Here is a 19619-nt window from a genome sequence, read left to right on the forward strand (position 1 = left end):
GAAATTGGACCGTGTAAACAGGTCTTTATACTTCAACACGTGAAATTAACAAGCAACCACAACAAATATGCACACGAACACTGGCAATGTGGCGATTTACCAGATAGAAAAAGTCGCCACAATGATTGAGAAAGGTAACCCATTTTTCGCTGCCACCGGGAAGATAGGACCTTCACTTCCTCTCACGGGTTCCTTATATCTATGAAACTCGTGTTAAGTAACCCGAAACTAATCGACTAACCACTGCCACAGAAAAGGGGGATTGCATCCTGCGGGGGTCAACTAGCTTTCCTCTACATCTTATATCATGCTTTTTCTCGTTCTAAGAAAAACTGAAAAAATATTTTTTTTCTTCCTCTAAAACGGCTTTATTTATTTTCAAAGTGGTTTTATCATTTTATTTAACATGCACTTTTTCTAATTATATCTTGAATTGTTTATTATTTTGACTTGATTATTTAGAGAACTAATAATAACCAGAGTATTTAAATTTATAAGATTTTACTATGTAGTCATATGAAAGTAATTCATATAAAGTAACTGCATTAGAAATAAATATATATTTTCTCTATAAATCAAATAAAGTTTGTTAATTTTTTTAAAAAACTGATTTGCTAATTTGTGAAACTTTTTATGTTAAAGTAAAACCTTGAGTTCAAGATTTTTTTTTTTTTATTACTTATTTAATTTTTTTCCTTCAATTACAATTCAAATACAAATATTTTTCACAACCTTTTTTTTAATTTTAATTATTTTTTTTCAATTTTTTTTAAAGATTGTTGCACCGTTTTGAAACTAATTAAATTCTACCACTTTTAAAAACTATGTTGACATTTAATCGATTGTTCAAGCAAATATGGTTGCTTACTATGTAAATTTGATTTAGGCTTAAATATTTGAATTTCGCAATTTGAATGAACTAAATTAACCTTCACTGGAAACTCACTTCATTTTAATTATTAATTTTGCTAACTACATTTATTATTGTATAAATAACTCCGATCTGGAATTATGATTCGATCTTAAAAAATAAACATAGGGGATATTTGTTATTTGTCACAAACAAATTGAAACATCAAAATTAAAAATTATTCGATTTAATGATCACAAAATTTTAAATCATATTAAGGCAGATCTAGTTTTCTAATAATTCTAATTCTGATATTCTAATAATTTAGCTCGGATTAGAGCCCCTGAATTAGACAGGCCGATGGGTAATAAACGCATTTTATTTGTAAATGTCGTAAATAAAAGGACAAATAAATAATTTACAAAAGTATAACTTATTTCTAAGAATTTCTTTAACAACTATCTTTGATAAGCTTTATACTTTTCTGAACGTAGAAGTGAAATTATAAGAAAATTGATGCAACTCTTTCATTTCAGTTTTGAGGGTTCATAAAAAATACCATCATTTCTGTCGTAAAAATAAATTATAACATTTACGACTAATAAGCTGAAGTGACAGTTTATATTTATTTTTCTAATAGATCATTTCGATGGATCATTAAAAACAACAAAATAAATCAATTCTATGCTATTTTATATTTTAATATATAGATTTGTGAAGCTGCTCACTGTAATTAATATAAATATTTATCAAAATAATCGAAATTAATTTATAAAAAAGTACGATACCGAAATTTTTGAAAGAAAAGGCATTTATTGATTTTCATTAAAACTTATAACATAACAACAGATTGAGACAAGTTTACTTTTTAAAATTTTATCAAATTCAAAAATAAAGAAAATTATGGTTATGTAGGAGATATATTCATATAGATGGTATGCTGGCTAACCCTGGGAGGTTTTCGTGTTTTTCTTCTCCCTGTAATGCTAATGCGGGTTAGTTTTCTTATATTTTAATTAACTTTAACTACACTAATTAAAGTTTGCAGTGCAGAAATTTCTACTCAGAAAACTCTTCTCCATGAATGGCAAAGGAGGGTCAGGGAAGAGAAATTAAAATAACACATTGATTGCATACTTTGTTCTATCAATGTAAAAGAGCAAAAAATTGTGAATAAAAATTACATTACACACTTTTAATATGAATTCGAAAAATTTCTCGTTATTAAATACATAAGATATTGCATAATTACTCTCAATATAAATTTTTAGAATATTGCAAAAAAAAGTTTCAAAAAGTTTATTAATTAGGAATTACAGATTAATGTTAAAGCAATAAAAAAAGACTAATAGTTTCAAAATCTAGTGAATCAACTAAGGAATCAGGTCTGAGAACATCAAAACCAGTTTGACAGTCTGAAGTAACAAAGAGAAGCTTAACTCTAAGTATTACAACTTATTTTTATTTTTTAATTTATAGTGATGAAATTTCGTGAAATTTATAATAATCATATTTCTCATTCTTTCTATTTCATCTGGCAATCAAACTGGTTTCAATATTTTCAGTGTTGCGTTCCTAAGCAGCGATTCATTATATTTTGATACCGTTTGTATTTTTCTCTCCTGAATATTAATTATGTCCACTAATGTTCTTTTACTTCCTTTTTTTTAAAGAATTTTACAATACATGCGTATATTTTCATATTTTTCTTCATTTACTGATTTAAACAAAAATTTCATAATACTTTAGTGTTCTTGTGTATTTACATTAAAGCCTTAAAAACAGGGCTAAGTGCTTGTTCATGTTTGGATGATGTGTGGTCTTGTGTACTAGCTATTTCTTTTTCCTTACCGTGAAAAAACAAACTATCCCAGCTATTGGTGTAATTAGAACTATTTATGGAATGGAAAAATTGCAACCTTTTAAATTTTAAAAACCGAAAAACTTTTCTAGTTTGTAAAATAACTATAATTTTGGTAAATTTGTAATTACCAAAATTTAAAGTGTTTTTGGAGTTTGCAGACCAGATATTATTTTTTTTTCATTGCCTTTCTATAAGCTATTTATTTTCCCCCAGGAAAGTCATGAATAAATATTATAACATTTAATAAGTTTCGGTAGGGAAGCATTATTATTTTAAGTAGGCGATATAATTTTACTTAATTTTCTGCATTGCTGCGAGGCAGTGAAACATGGAACAATATTTTTATAAAGCCATTCCATTCATTATTTACTTAGCAATACAGAAATACTAAATAAAATTATATTAGCGAATTCTGCTACAATCCATTTTCCTCCCTCTTACTCCAAAGTTTATCTTATATTCAGCAGAATTTTTTGAATATTTCAAATTTAATTAAGAAATAATACTATATCGAAACTTTTATTGATATTTTTTCCTTTTTTTCATACAATGGGTTTTCTGACGAATTTTATATTATTAATAATTCTCAAGTCTTTAATTTTAAAAAGTATTCTTAAATTTTTTCTTTTTGAAATGAGCCTATTTTATCAAAATCTCAATTGAATGTGTTAGTTTGTAAAGCATGCTTTATGAAAGTCGTAACTTAAGCCATCTGTAATTTCACAATTATCATTCATTATTTATATTATGAAATTATATAATAAAAACCACGCTACATAATTACGAAGTTAAATTTACATTTGAATTGAGTTGAAATTTTTCCTAAAAAAATAATTTTTTCCCTTAAAATATAACTATATGTCATTCATTTCTAAAAAGATTAAAATAAAATTATTTCTCAAATTTTTAAATTGCTATTTTTGTAATAATTGAGACAATAAAAAAAATTAGAAATATTCAAATTACTTACTTGCATAAATTTTAGTTCAATTCTTTTTTCACTGATATTAAATGGAAAAATACTAACGTAATCTTATCCTTTTAGAATCAGAAGACCCGAGACTTTTAACGAGTTCGCTCATTTCAGCGAGGTGCATTAATTCAGCTTCATCTTCAGCTAGTTTAAGTTTCTTTTAGAAGCTTTTCTTTTAATAAGTTTAAAACGACTTATTCTTTAACTTTCCTGTCACGATGTGTTGAGATATATAAGAGGGTTATTTTTTTTCCAAGGTCCGATTGATCGCTAAAGGAAAATCCGTTAGGTCTGTGAGCAGATGTCTTGCGCTGTGTCCGTAGTTGGCCAGGGGAAAGCGTGGATTAGCGGTTGTCATTTTTGAGTACATATGGGGCACATAAACATGCTTCGAAAAATAGAGTCTCCCGCCAAATATGAATTGCTTTCAGTCATTCGATTTCTGCATGCTGAAGGAAGCAATGCAGCTAAAATTCATAGACGAATGAGTAAAGTGTACGGAGAAGCGTTCATGAGTGATAGCAAAGTGCGGAAAGGGATCAGGAACTTTGATGCTGGACGCACGGATGTTCATGATGCAGGCGGCCAGGGAAGGTCAGTGTCAACCGATAATCTTGTTCAGCGCGTGGATCAGGCGATTCGCGCAAATCGTCGGTTCACAATTTCTGGGTTAAGTGTATTGCTTCCGAAAATTTCACGGTCAGCTCTCTATATCATTGTGAGTGAAACACTCGAGTACCACAAACTCTGCGCGAGATGGGTTCCCAAGATGCTGTCTGACCATCACAAAACTCAACGAATGGGCGCCGCATTAACCTTCCTCCAACGCTACCATCACGAAGGAGATGAGTTTTTGGACGAAATTGTCACAGGAGATGAGACATGGGTCCATTACGAAACGGAAGAAACGAAAGAACAATCCAAACTGTGGATGTATTCACACTCCCCGAGTCTTAAACCAATGAAGTTCAAGCGCACTTTCTCCACCAAAAAGTGTATGGCTACGGTGTTCTGGGACCGCAAAGGTGTTCTCTTGGTGGAATTTATGCCACGTGGAGCAACGATCACTGCAGCTTCGTACAGCAAGACTCTTCAACGTCTTCGAAGGGCAATTCAGAAGAAGAGAAGAGGAATGTTGTCGTCAGGCATTGTCCTTCTTCATGACAATGCGCGGCTGCACAATGCAGTTGCAACAACGATCCTCCTGCAAAGTTTTGAATAGGAAGTTTTTGATCACCCACCATATAGTCCTGACTTGGCTCCCTCAGATTTTCATCTCTTTGCTCACTTGAAACGCTGGCTAGGAGGACAAACTTTTGCCACAGACAACGAGCTGCAAACCAGCGTACAGAATTGGTTGAAAACACAGGCGGCTGCTTTCCATGATGAAGATATTGGAAAATTGATACCACGCTACGAAAAATATATGAATCGGAACGGTGATTACGCCGAAAAGTAAAAAGAAAGTCGATTTTTCTCGATATTGACAATGTCTATCGATGTATATTAGGGCTGTTACAATATCCCTGTGCTACTTGGGTTTACGCTAAAAACACGAATATATCAATGTAACTGAAGATATATTGAATATTGGTATAAAATATTTGTTTGACTTTTTAAGTTATAACACTAACCTCTAGTTTAAGTTTTGTTTAATTTACGATGAAATATATTTGCTTTATATGTAATAGAAAATAACTGTAATTTGTAATAAACTATTAAAGCGCTACGGAAAGACATTGAAAAAAAATCATTTGTCTTAGATTCTGTTAAAATATTTTTCTGTTTTCTTTCAAATTTTTCTGTTTTCTTTCATACTAATTGACTTTGTTTTGAAAATAATTGTAGAAAAGTTAAGTAGAAGACATTCACCTTGAGTTTTACCAAACATAATTTTTTTTTCTTTTTCGCATTTTTAAAAAAAGCGTTGAAAAAGGCAAAGAAAACTTTTTGTTGGAGTCACAACTACCAATAAAGAACTCTTTAATGTACAGCACTACATGCCAATCTACTGCTGTTTAAATACATTTAAACTTTGCTCCATCAATACAAAGAAATTCATTACTTTTATTACTATTTTGTTTATATTAAGTTTTATACAATTACACTGTCTACGATGTCACATAAGATTTTTTATGTTATCGTTTCAAAAAATTTTTATGATTTAAAACTTTTTGAAGCTTATTAAAATGCACAAAGCATCAAAATATCTGAGCTTTATTACGGAGAAAGTGATTACCTTAAAAATGAATTGGAAATCGAAAGAATAGTAAATACTAACAATATTTTGGAAAAACATTCAAACCATTTGTTATGTTTCATATGTTAAATTAAGGAACAATTTTTTAATGAATTTCATTTTAATGATTTTTTAACCTAATTGAGATTAATAATTAATTTAATTCCAAAAACATTCTCTTATGTGCCGAAGTATTTATGTTTTTTGATAGCAGGTTAAATAACTAAATAAATAAATTAAAAATATTTTGCTTAGTATTACTTTTAGTTTATCTTTTCAGTCGCAATTAATACATAAGTTTGTGATTGTTATATCCTATAATTCGAGTAAAGAAAATGTTTGTGCCAAAGTCCCTCACTAATCGAAAAAGAAGAAAGACAAAACAACGATGTTTGATTCTGTGGAATAAAATATTAGAGCGATTGGGATAAAAAGCTGGCAATTCAGGTCAAAATGTGGGTTGTTCTGGAGGAATCTGAAGAAGTCACAGGCTCACCCTGAACTGTCATTCAAAGTATTATGATGATGTTGATATTTTCTATTAATTGATGGATTGATAACTTCGTTGAAAGTAATTATAAGGGACACGTGTTAAATAAGTACTTTTTTAAACAAAATATTTTCCATTTGGTATTTGAATAAAATCAACTGCCGNCAAAGAAAATTCAATATAATTACAACATTTTATTTTGTTTAATAACTTATAAATTTATTTTAATTAATATTAAAATTATTTCAATACTTATTAAAATAAACCCAATGAAAGTTTTACTTTATAATTTATCACCCCCATATTTATTAGGATTAATATTTATGTGTTACTGAAATTGTAAGGATTTCTTAACTGATATCAAGAAATTGTTACTAATCCACCTCTTATGTTAACTGATTCACTAGATGAAAATTTGGAAGCCAGCTGTAATTACAAAAATAGCTTTTAAATTGCTGAATTAAGAACAGTTACTATAAACAAACAAAACATTTTTAGTTTTTTTTCATTTATTATTATTATAATTGCTCATAGTTTAGCAATTTTAAAGATTGACGCAGCAGATTCAATAAAATATTTCTTTTCTTTTTCCAGATCATCAACTATGTATTCATTTCTGAATAAGGAAGTTTTTTTAAAAGAAAAAAACAAAGTTGATGTTGGCCAACTGATATGAGCAAACAAGAAAGAGTCACTATGCTTCAGTGCAATATTAATTTAAATGCCATGCCTTCAACTGAATACATAACTTTTATAGTACTCTAATAAGTTTTTTTTGAAATCAAAATAATAATAAATGATGTAAACTTGATTTTTCATTAAAAGTAATGATGTATTTTAAATATTTTTCTGTTTACATATACACCGAAGAGCCATTACATTATGACTACCTTCCATCTATAATAATGGGCTCTCCCAGGTTTTCATGGTTTCGCGCCCGGGAACAATGTTTTCATGGGGCACATTAGGACCCATAATCCTCATAGAACAATCCCTGACGTCTGTAAGCTACTTGAACATAGTTGCGGACCAGGTTCACCCACTCATGGCAACAGTTTTTTACGCGGGGGATGGTGTTCACCAACAGGATAATGCACCATGTCATAAGGGTCGAATCGTCGAGGAACATTCCAGTGACTTTCAAGTCATGTCTTGGCCCCCAAATTCACCTGTCCTTAATCCAATAGAGCATTTGTGGTCCTACTTGGAAAACCAAATTCGTGCTGCCATGCTACCCCTTTGCAATGTGAGGGAATTGCAGGACCAGTTGGTGAGAGCTTGGTACCAGATGCCTCAGACTACCTATCAGCACCTTGTGGAATCAATGCCATGGCGGGTGCTAGCACTTTTGAGGGCTAAAGGTGGTCCTACATGTTATTAGCAGGGTGGTCATAATGTAATGGCTCTTCGGTGTATATATAGTATTTGCTTTTCATGTGTATTATGTTTTTCTATTTCTGAAACGTTGCATGTTGAAAAAAATATTATTTTTCACCATTTTTTTTTCAAAAGAAAAAAAAATCAGAGGAAAAAAAATGTATAAGACTTTCAAGTCAATTAACTCAATTTTTTCTTTTCTTTCAGTTCTGTCCTTTTTGTCTGGTGGATTCTTTTTCATGGCGTCATATCATACTAAATGTTAAGCGCATTCAACTGAAATCAATTTTATATTAAATTCGTTTGAAACACACATCTTCAATCATACATCAACTTATTTAGAAACCTTAGTGGGACAGAAAAAGTGCTCATAGTAATTCCTACAATCACATGGGGGAATTTTATTCAGTACCTGTATACAGTTCAGTCTTCATATTCAGATCATTTCGCAATACATATTTTTGCATCCTTTTAAGAAAGCATATGCATTAGAGGTCGCTAATTATAATTTAAGCCAGGAAAAGACAAAAACGTAGCTACAATCTATATTATTATAGAGTTAAAACTAATTAGATATCTGCATAAAATGTGAAAATGTTTCTAAAAATTATTTCCACTCAGTATTGTGGCAATCAAAGAGGTTTAGATGTGTTTAATCTTGCCTTCCTTGTTAATTATTCATTAAATTGTATTCGTTTCATTTTTTTAAAATCTTTTTTTCACCTTAAATATTAATTTCCGAAACCCTAATGTTTGGGGTTTTTACTTAATTTTTGACCAGCATTCAAAAATTATATTTGAATATTGAGAATAGGAATTTGAGAATATTTTACAAAGTATGCATGGGGCATCTAACAAAAAATCAAAAAGTGTCATCATGGAACTTATAAATGAATTAGACGGACGATATACGGCAGTGAATAAAACAGCAATTCTGTCGTTTAAGAACTTTTAAAAGAATTCACCATCTAAATAGAAACTGCCCCGTTAACGAAAAAATTTAAAAGCAAAAATGATTAAATTCAAAGAAAATAAAAATTTTAAGGAAAAGAATAAGTAATTAACNTCACCATCTAAATAGAAACTGCCCCGTTAACGAAAAAATTTAAACGAAAAAATTTAAAAGCAAAAATGGTTAAATTCAAAGAAAATAAAAACTTTAAGGAAAAGTATAAGTAACTAACAGTACAAATTCTCTTAATTTTATAACATATTTTCAATGTAGTTATTCTAAAAATATTTATGATTTTTTTAATATTATATTATCGTAAATATCTATTAACAACTGCAAAATTTCTAATATTATTATGAGCCTAAATTATTATTTTTTTTCAATAATTAGCGTTTAAATTTGTTGTTTCCTAATGAACAAATTACTATTAACGTATATTTTAAAATCAGGATTCCAAACTTAACCCAACTTTACAAATTATTGTTATCTAACAATCTGTAGCTAAAAAAGTGCTGATATGGGCTTTAATTTTTTTTAATAATAAAACTTAGAACTGAAAATTTTAAAATAAAGTATTTATAGTGTCGTTTACGACAACTTGTTAAATATTTTTATTAGTTTGAAATGATATATATTCTTTTAATATTATGGCCAAGAAAATTTTTTTGAAATGATATAATGTGTTAATTGTGTAAAGTTTGAAAGCTAATTTCAAGAAAAAGTCGACTTATTTTTACAGCGAGAATGATGCAAATTTTTCAAAATATCTTTGCTTGCAATCTGCGAGATCTGTGTGCGGCGTGACGTCATCAGGAGAGAAATCGTAGCTTCAGCTTTAAAAGAGATGAATGAACCAGCCCTTCTCTTTTTTTTTAACCCTAATCAAAACCGGGGTACATAGCTTACCTTCACCTAATTTATTAATCGCTTACTTCGATAATTGTGTAGTGATTCTTCTACTTAAAATATATTTGTCACTTATTATGCTCATCTTTTTTTGAAAAGAGTTAATAAAAAGTTCTGACACAATTCATAGCGAAATGAATCATAGCTATAAAAATTTTCATGCATGATAGAAAAATTATTTTTCACTAATTTTTATTTATATAGAATGAAAAAAAATCAGATTATTTTATTACATGCATTTTTCTAACAGACTCATTCTAAATTTAAAATCATAGGTAGAGAAATTAAGCAATAAAAGCAAACATACATTTTATTATATATCTGTTTTATTTATCAAGGACTTTTTTAATTAGATTTCTTATTTGTCACGTAAAATTCTTATTTAAAATTTTCTTTCTAAAATAAGCAGTTAAGTATTCTTACATTTGATGTAGGTAAATGTCCAATGTAATATTGCTGAATTAAAATATAATGTTCCGCATAAGAAGTTTTGTTATTGACTATTATTTAACATAAGCGAATTTCATTTCATGAAAAATATTTCTTTCTTGATTAATTATGCAGTGATCCCTCCGCATAAATTTTCAACATGGCTGTGCTTATTTCCACACCGACAAAATGTAAAAAGAACTTCCCAAGACTTTTCCAAATAGTGACAGACGCGATAATAAGACACAATAAAAAGATACAATAAAAAGATACAATAAAAAGATACTGCTTTTTAGACCCACTGGAAAAAGAAAACGGGGAAGGCCGCGGTTGAGATGGGCTGACTCAGTGGAGTTTGATTTTCTCGCAATTAATGAAAAAAATTGGAGATCAAAGATAAATCGGAAGTCGTCATGGAGAAATCTTCAGAGGAAGGCATTGGCTCACATTGGGCTGTCTGGCCAACTATGATGATGATGATGACAGACGTGACTCCTTCCACCTGATAGGGTACATTCATCAATCAGGCAAAATTTCAGTGCAGATACATTCGATAAGCTTGGTCTTGCTCTAGTTTTGTTAAACCACGGCAAATCTACGTTTGAAAAGTGAAGTCTGGTTTTTCGTTTAGACCGGGTTTACGTAAACCACGGAACTGAGGTTCAAACTACCGAGTTTAGACAGCGTTCCGACAATTCAGCCTATGATTACGTTTTGGCTTTGTGATCGATTGACAGTTAAATTAACTACGTCAAAAATGAAAATTTGACAAATTGCCGTGTAGCAAAATTTAGTTCCCTTTTTCCCGCTATGGAAGTATTTTACCCTGACTGCTTTTTGTTACAATAGAACAATGCTAGTTCTCCTACTTCAAAACTAATCACAAAATGGATTGATAATAATTAAATAGATATTTTATAATGGCCTGTTTCCTCCCCGGACCTGAGTCCCTCTCTCAAGTTTCTCCTTAACCAAGACGGGTTCAAATAGTTATTAATGCTATGGAGAAAGGATTTACGACTAATTTATCTGTATTATGTTGTATAAGGATAAAACATATTGAATTGCATTTTAATTTCTGATTTCTATTTTTATTTACTTAAATAGTGCATTTTTGAAAATCTCATTTATTTTTTTTGCACCGTACTAATAATTATATGTTTAATTCTTTTCAAAATATTTGATTGGGATTTTAATTTTCTGAATATATATTTTTCGAGAGGTACTTTACAAATCTAGACAATCTACAGAGTAGTTAACTTTTTAAATTTTTTCTTCTTCCGAGTTTGTAAAAGTAAAAGAGGTTTTTGCAATTTGATCTTTTGATTGCATTACATTATATTTCATCGAAACACATTTCATACATGATTCTAAACTTTTATTGAAGTTTAATGTATAGATATAAATGAGTAATATATTTTAATGGGCAGATGTAGAAACGTTTTATATAAAAAAGAATAAAAAAACGTCTTATATAAAAATGAATAAAAAAACGTCTTATCTAAAAATTTTATGGGTTTCGTTTATTTCATTGCCATGACATTGAAGAAAATCGATAAACTTTTTGATAACCTTCAAGAACGGAACTATGATGTTATTATAACCATCCTATAAATACTGGGCGAGCATTTAAAAATTTTATATTTCGATTTACCAGTACAGCTAGTTGCAACATTTCATAGAAAAATTACACTATTTGGAAATTATTTGAATTTAGTATCATGGTAAGTATATACAACTCTTTATTTGTCACTTATAAAGCTGTTTTCTTTTTTTTTTTTAATAAAATTTTAATTTTTTTATATATTTTTTTTAAAAAGAGTGAAGTCTATTTTCACAGGTCTTAAATTTTCTAAATCTTTCTCTTACGGAAAATTTCTTCAACCGCATATTCCATTTGAGGAAATTCTATTCTGAATAAAGATATTTCAACAGTTTTCTAATTCGGACTACAATTTGGTTTCTGCAGTCGAAGAGAATTAAGTTATAACTGTAATTATTGGCCTCTACTAGAGTAACTGAATAAGTAAGGATGATAGCTGTTATTCGTAAAGCCCTATATTAAGTAGCGATGCGCCTCCATGTTGGTGATTGCAACTCTCTAGTGACCGCAACTCTCGATGTAGAAATAAGAAGTTTCTATTGCCATTTCATTCTTAAATGTCACTTTTTATTGATCAATATTTTTATAGGGTAAACCAACCAGTGAAGGAACATTTCATATATATTGATTAAAAATAAGAATTTGAAAGTTTTTCTTTAGATTGATTGGTAACAATAGCTTACTGCCAAACAATAGGAAGTTATCTAGCAATGTTTTGGATTACCTGGTCAAATAGACTTTTCTGGAAAATTTTTTGAATTTGTTATTATCTCTGCAGCACCTTGTTTCTTTGAAAAATTATAAGGTGAGTGTTTGTATTTATATGTTTGAAGTGGAATTAATTGCATGTAATAGTTTTATTTTTCTCACTGTGAAAAAGAGAATTCAAAATATAGTTATTGAAGTTACGTTTTATTTTTTTTAAAGCACCATAGCATAATCAAGTACTGAGATAAGGGGGTGTTTATTCACTGGATCACCAAACGATGAAAAACCAGTGAAGGAACAAGTGTTCCTTTACTGGGTTTTTTTCTAAGTTAATGAAAATAAAAGATAAACTTTAATTTTCTTGTACCTTTAGTGATGTTCCGCATCAAAAGTATGTTAAAAATACGAAAAACAACTTCTAACCAGTGAGGGAACAGGCATGTTCCTTTACTGGGCATAGATTTCCCAGTGAATGAACAGTATGTGTTAATATGTTGACACTTTAATTTTCAATTCATGATTACAAAAAAAAGTTAACATTTTCCAAGTATTTATATGTTATAATTTCAAGAATAGGCTTGTTTTTAAATATTTGTATGGCTTATAAATTCATAAAGAGCATTAAAAAATAACCAAAATTAAGTGTTCCTTTACTGGGTGTTCATTCACTGGTAAGAGCTGTTCCTTCACTTGGTCTTCTTACTACTTGTTATTTGAACCTCCAAAACTTTAAAACAATATTATGTAAGTTCTCTAAAATTTTTTTTACATAATTTGCAATTAGTAACAAATATGTTGACACTGTCATTTAACTAGAATTACGAATTTTGAAATTAATATGATTTTTTAAAAGGCAAGCGAAGCTTAAGTGTTCCTTCACTGGTTAGTTTACTCTATTCTCGAAAATAACTGAAATATTTACAATTTTCTCTTTAAATTCTTTTCCCCTCTCTGAAATTATGTCTTATTTTTATTCTATTCATTGAAAATAATACCCTATCTATAAGTCAAAACTTTCTCATTTCGTCTTTTATAATCTGCTATAACTTTTCTTTCTTTGAAATTTTTTTCTATTTGTTTTTTATGAGGTTAAAAGAGTGGTATGAATTGAGATTTAAATCATTATGGGTATTATTATCAGGGTTCAAAGAGAAAGTTTTTTTCCCTAATAGATCAATTCCTTTTTTCTTTCTTAATCATTACATATTGTTATTTGGTCTTTTACAATAAACAGTTGCTAAAATTTTAAGCACAATTAACTAAATTTAAAGTGAAATCTTAATTAAAATTTTAGATGCAAATAATAAACAAATTCGAAACTTATTTTAAAATTGCCATTTTATTTTTAAAATACTAAATTAAATAAAATTGTGTTTGTCAATTAAAATACAATATTATAAATATTAATCCAATAAAAACCTTTTAATTTCTATGTATTCACAAGAGATATATTATTTGACCATTTAGAATATTATATGGTATTGTATGGTTTAGAATATTGTATGGTATTGTATGGTAAATATTTTATTTTAATAAATAATTCTCAATATTTAAAAAAAAAAATAATTTTATCAATTGGATAGAGTAAAACAATCAGATCGTGAGGTATATAAAATGAAAAAATAAATATAATTGTTTCTAAATTAGTACAAAGGTATTTAAACTGTACTTAATTTAATTCTTTAATAATTTTATATTTTATTAATAAGTAATAATGTTAATGAAATATCTTTATAGAGGAAAATACTTACCATTACTATTAGTTTATTCAAATAGACACATTATTCTTTCATAAAATAAAACAAAACAAAGCAATTAAAATTTTCAATATAGACATTTTTAGAGACATTTCTTTAAAATTTAAAAGGCAAAATTCCACATAAGCAAACAAAATAAAGAGCAATTGAAAATACAATGGGACAATTATTTTTTTTAAGCATTTTTTTAACATAAAATTTTAACGTTATAAGTCCATCGCTTAAAGTCCATTTGTGCCTGCCACTTTTATGCAGCCATACTTTCCGTCGTTCTTTATTGCGATCTCCAACAGGTAAGCGATTTAACTTAGAGCCTAATTTTGACTTATTAGAACACGCAAATGCGCAGCAATCTATTTTTTCAACCGTAATTTAAGAATATGAAACAAATAAAGTAAAAAGAAAAGCAAAAATATGAATAACAGATTGGATACAATGATGTTTCACCATTGAAACTAGTCAACAAAATGGCGACTAATGGACCCATTTGATCGGCAACAGCCAATCAAAATCGAAAGCGGCACAAAGGTCGAAAGGAAAAGAGAGACGCTTCTTAAACTAGGTAATGTAGGACAGTGGTCCCCAACCCCCGGTCCACCCATTTCATAGAAATTGAATTTAAATTCCTAGGTTTATACTCCAAACTAAAAATATCTGTGTTCCATTCAAATTTTATTTATTTAAAAAAAGGTAGTGACATAAATTTTTTAATGTTTTAAAAAGTAAAAAAAAAAGTAGAAAGAAAACCACCGCAACTATTTTCTTTTTCTATTAATTTTAATAAAAAAAAATCAATCTTCATAACAGTGAATATCATAAATAAAACACGAAATTTACATTGGAACTAGCGAAGAACGTCGTCTTTTCTCTCGATCGTGACGTCACGCACAGCTAGAGTGCAGCTAGGCTATAAAGGGAAGCTGACTCGTCCACAATTGAGTCGCTCAAAGAACACGTGACCATGATTCCTCTCTACTGTTTCGTGTGATTTATGTGGTTTTGTTTGACATTATGACATTGTCTATAACACTAGCCTCACATTGGTGACCTTCGAACGCAACGTGAACTCGCCTACCTTGAAAGAAATTCCTACTTCGATTTGAACACGCTTAATTCAATGGATGGTCCCCATGGAACAGTTGACTTGTTACTTGTGACTGCGACATTATTCACATCCTCGCACTGCTGCTACTCAGTCTCGATCACATACAACGTCCGCCCGTATATACTCTACTGCTAATGGCAACACAGGAGCAGCCATGACCGTGAACTTAATACAGGTATCACGATCAGCACTCAAAATTACGGTGATCTTACTACAGCTCTCCCGGCTTCTCACAAAACAAAAATGAATCAACTAGTGGTATGCCACTCATCGAATTCTATCACAGATAAAATTCTGATGGGGCAGTACTGTAGTGTATCTACCACTACAAATATACAATTCCTATTCACTAGTATCTAAGACTTGTTAACTCCATTCTATGTTGGGGTACTTTTTCATAGATGAAGGTTGACATTGTCAATAACAACTCTCCTCACAACTTTAACAAAAGCTTGTTCATCTTAGCATTTTATTGACACTGCAGGAAATTTGCCATGTATTATGCTACAAAGTGTATAGAATATGGCTTAACGTCAAACCAATTTTTAGAGATTGTGGAAAGTAAAATTTTTGACGAATAATAATTTAATAATTTTTAAAACAATGAATGAACTGTTATAACTTAAACTAGATAAAATGTTTCAGCTAAATTAGATATATATCTTCCAGCTAAGTTATATAGAGTCGCTCAGAAGCCAATGCGGTTAAGTCCAAAACACAAAAATTGAGAAAATTAATGTTTTTTGATACATTAGTTTTTAAAATTCTTGGTTTGTTAACTTAATTAGAAAAGTGTATAAAGTCTTTTTTCGAGGTGTAAACTCTGCAAAAAAACAAGATATGTACAGGATGTGTAAATAAAAATGTAAGTATTTATTGAAATAATGACAGCATCTTAAAAACTTTAGGACTTATACCTTTTGGCAGCTGAAAAAGATAAAAAATTTATGTAAAATTAATAAAGTAACATTTATTGTCATAAATTTTATGTTTATTCATCATAACAAACATCATCTTCTTCCGAGTTATTTAAATGTAAATCTTGATCTCCACATGTTGTCCTTAATGTCCTGTAAAAATACTACGAAAAATACCATACCCCTTTTTTTTGTGAAAAAATACTACGTCTGGCAACCCTGAGTTACTATGAATTTCTTGTTTTTCAGTGTCACCAATAAATATCGAAAGAAGAAGAAGAATTTAATTTTTATTTCAAAGTTTACGTAAAAAAATATTGATAAAAGGTGGACTTATTCACAATGGCTTCTGAAATTATTATACAATATATTCAGAAGCTATTAAAAAAAGGGCTGTCTAACCTAGAAAAAAGTAACCAACGAGTAAATCCTTTAATAACTAAGAAGATTATTATTTATTTCATCAAAATTTCCAAAAATCAGAAAATATCGAAAAATGGACTTAACCGCATTGGCTTCTGAGCGGCTCATATATCACACTATATATCTCATTACTTCTTTTTCTACACCTTTCTACATTTAAGTGTTAAATTAAAATTATAGGGCAAAAGCACCACCTGCCGCAGGGCGACTAAATATAACAAATGGCGATTAAAAGATAGTCTATCAATCACCACCCGATCACCACCTTTTTCTTGCTGTCAGAATGCTCCCTATGTTCATTTTATAATTATTTTTTTAATAAATATGTAATTATTAATATTTTAAATTATTGTGAAAATTACTTTATTTCGTGCTTGCATATAAAAATCTTTCGTCATTTTAGGAATGAACCATGTTATATTTACCATATTTTGCAAAATGCTTCAGAAGAAGTGCTTCCTATTGTAATTATTAACAATTTCGTTGATATCTTCAATTTCGAAAAAAAAAATGGCTTAATGTTTTGAAATGTGGCTACTGTTAAAATGCAACAAGCCAATGACCAGTAGCATAATTTCCCTTTTTTTGGTAACTGAAGCACAAAATTCTGTTGCTGGTATGCAGAATTTTGTCTGGGAGTATATAAATTATAAATTGTGTCTCTTTCAGAATCTAATTCATTTAGTATTTGTAACCATAATGAATTCGGAATGAAAATTTGAAATAACTGCTTCTATTTTTTGTACTTTAAAATTAAATTAATTTTGTTAAATTGCAGACTAGCACAAGGTATAATAGTGGACGCAGCAAGCAGGAAAGAAAGCACTTAAAACAAGTAAGGGTTGCAAAAGAGACCACTTTCTTCCAAAAAGAAGGAAACGTGCAAAATTTGATATTGATGCAGAAAGCAATAGTGAATGAAGTGGATATATAATTAGATCAATATGGTTGTAAGGTAAGTGAATATTAAATAGGCAAAGTGCAAATTGGATGCAAAGGAAGTGCAATGAATTGAATAAAAACAGATTGAGAAAATAAGATCACTTAATATTTTAACGCATTTAAAAATGTATTTTATGACTAATATTGAAACAGTGATTTCATGTATAAACTTGCTGTTGAACTGGGCTTTGACCTGCAGAAACAGTGCACTTTTGATTAAGTAAACTGTGTGCACAATATGACTAATATAGCACGACATATCTTCCTTTTCAGCTAAGCGAAAAAAATTTATAATGTTAAGTTCACATTGAAAAAAAAAAGATTAGTTACATAAATGAAAACTGACAAAATATTTTAAACAGCTTTATTATAATTGTCTTAAATTATTTATAAGCTTATCGTTACCAATTATATTCCTTTTAAGTAATGGTTTCTCAAATTTGAGCAAAATAGCTCCGAAACAAATATAGTCGAATTTGTAAACCCATTATTGAGTATAGTGACGTGCTCAAAATTGAATAGTTTAAAAAAATGACACATCATCCTCAAATGTGAAGAATATCAAATTTTATTAGTTTATAACTATCAAATATTCTAAACGAAAATATAATCAGATAAAAGTTAACTGCCCTTACCTTCAATCGAAATTTATCTCAATAAAAAAGAATGTCTTTAGGTCGTTAATCAACACTTTACCTTCCAGACATGCTTATTTGAAATTGAAAACGGATTCTCAGAGCTGTTTTACTTTTAAGCGTGTCACTATACTCACTAATTAGTATATTGGTGTTTTCAAATTCAATTATACTTGTTTCGGACGTACTTCGGCACATTTTTGTGTAATTTTGGCAAATCCTTTTTCCCAGTGTTTACAGGAGGTATTACTGCGCGTTTGAAAATAACAAATCCTTCGAAATAATCACGCTATTCATAGAGAGGAAATATTGATGATGTGCCATTATTCATGAGTAAAAGTATAAAAATTTTATATAATTGTGTTTTTAAGGAAAGGCTCACTGTGCCCAGCTTTCACTTATACAAGGTGTTTTATAAAAGGATTGAAGTATAATAGGCCATACAACTTTTATTTAATTTCTTTTATGTGAAATACGTTTGTTGAAATGTAACGAAAATATTCCACTGGTTTCAAAACGTTCTAGTATGGACAATTAACCCTTTCGCCGCGACTATCAAGCAGAAAATTGTAAAGTTATTGGAATAATTGAAAAGTTCTACAGTAAAAAGCCTTTTATTTATTTATATAATTTTTTTGCTTTCTTTTATTAAAATACAAATTTGACAAATGTATATTTTATTGTATTTTTAAACATTGAAAAAGTAAAAGTCAATAATGTCAAAAGTCTTTAAATGGTAAATAAATCCTGAAAAAAATTATTTAAAAATATAATTAAGAAAAAATTTAAGTAAATAAAGTATGTGAATAAAAATATGTGAAGTATTTGTTGTTTATTTACTTAGTACATTATCAAAGAACATTTATTATTTAAGTACATTTATTATTAAGGACATTATACGTGCAAGCAGGAAATGCTTTCTCTTCCCGGTCAACAAACCGGCGGACCAAAGCGCTCCCTCTCCCGGTCATAACGTATTTGTGATAGTGTTCTAAAACGTTTCACGAACAATAAATTTAGGCACCAAATTAGCATTGCATCTCCATACGATTTGAGATTCTTCTAGATTCGATATTCTACTCGATATGAGAATCATATGACGCATATGCACGTGGTGTTTGATTATGTGTATAAACACGGGCGAAAGGAATGTTTTCAAATTATATGCTTTAAGATGGCTTTTTAAAATTAACACGTGGTACAACTCTGATTCAAATTATTGGAATAATTGAAAAGTTCTATTGTAAATGGCCTCTTATTTACTTATTTATTATTTTTTTTACTTTCTTTTATTGAAATACAAATTTGACAAATCAACCCTGCATGTTTCATTGTATTTTTAAACATTGAAAAAGTAAAAGTCAATAATGTCAAAAGTCTTTAAATGGTAAATAAATCCTGAAAAAAATTATTTAAAAATATAATTAAGACCATGACCGTGAACTTAAT

General features: G+C 29.2%; 1 protein-coding gene and 2 long non-coding RNA genes across 3 annotated transcripts in view; 2 read left to right on the plus strand and 1 right to left on the minus strand.

Moving 5' to 3' along the window:
- Positions 1-19619, plus strand: part of LOC139426016 (uncharacterized) — a 207388-nt gene that overhangs the window by 35110 nt on the left and 152659 nt on the right. The window lies entirely within an intron of this gene.
- The window catches only part of LOC107455878 (26S proteasome non-ATPase regulatory subunit 11), a 64165-nt gene that overhangs the window by 26944 nt on the left and 17602 nt on the right, over positions 1-19619 (minus strand). The gene's annotated exons all lie outside the window — the stretch shown is intronic.
- The window catches only part of LOC107445090 (uncharacterized), a 43430-nt gene continuing 35444 nt past the window's right edge, over positions 11634-19619 (plus strand). Inside the window, exons 1-2 of the long non-coding RNA XR_011637262.1 lie at positions 11634-11804; positions 17372-17548. This is a non-coding gene — a long non-coding RNA (uncharacterized lncRNA). The remainder of the gene's footprint in view (positions 11805-17371; positions 17549-19619) is intronic.

Source organism: Parasteatoda tepidariorum, chromosome 7 (genome assembly GCF_043381705.1).
Source record: "Parasteatoda tepidariorum isolate YZ-2023 chromosome 7, CAS_Ptep_4.0, whole genome shotgun sequence".
NCBI classification, from domain to species: Eukaryota; Metazoa; Arthropoda; class Arachnida; order Araneae; family Theridiidae; genus Parasteatoda; species Parasteatoda tepidariorum.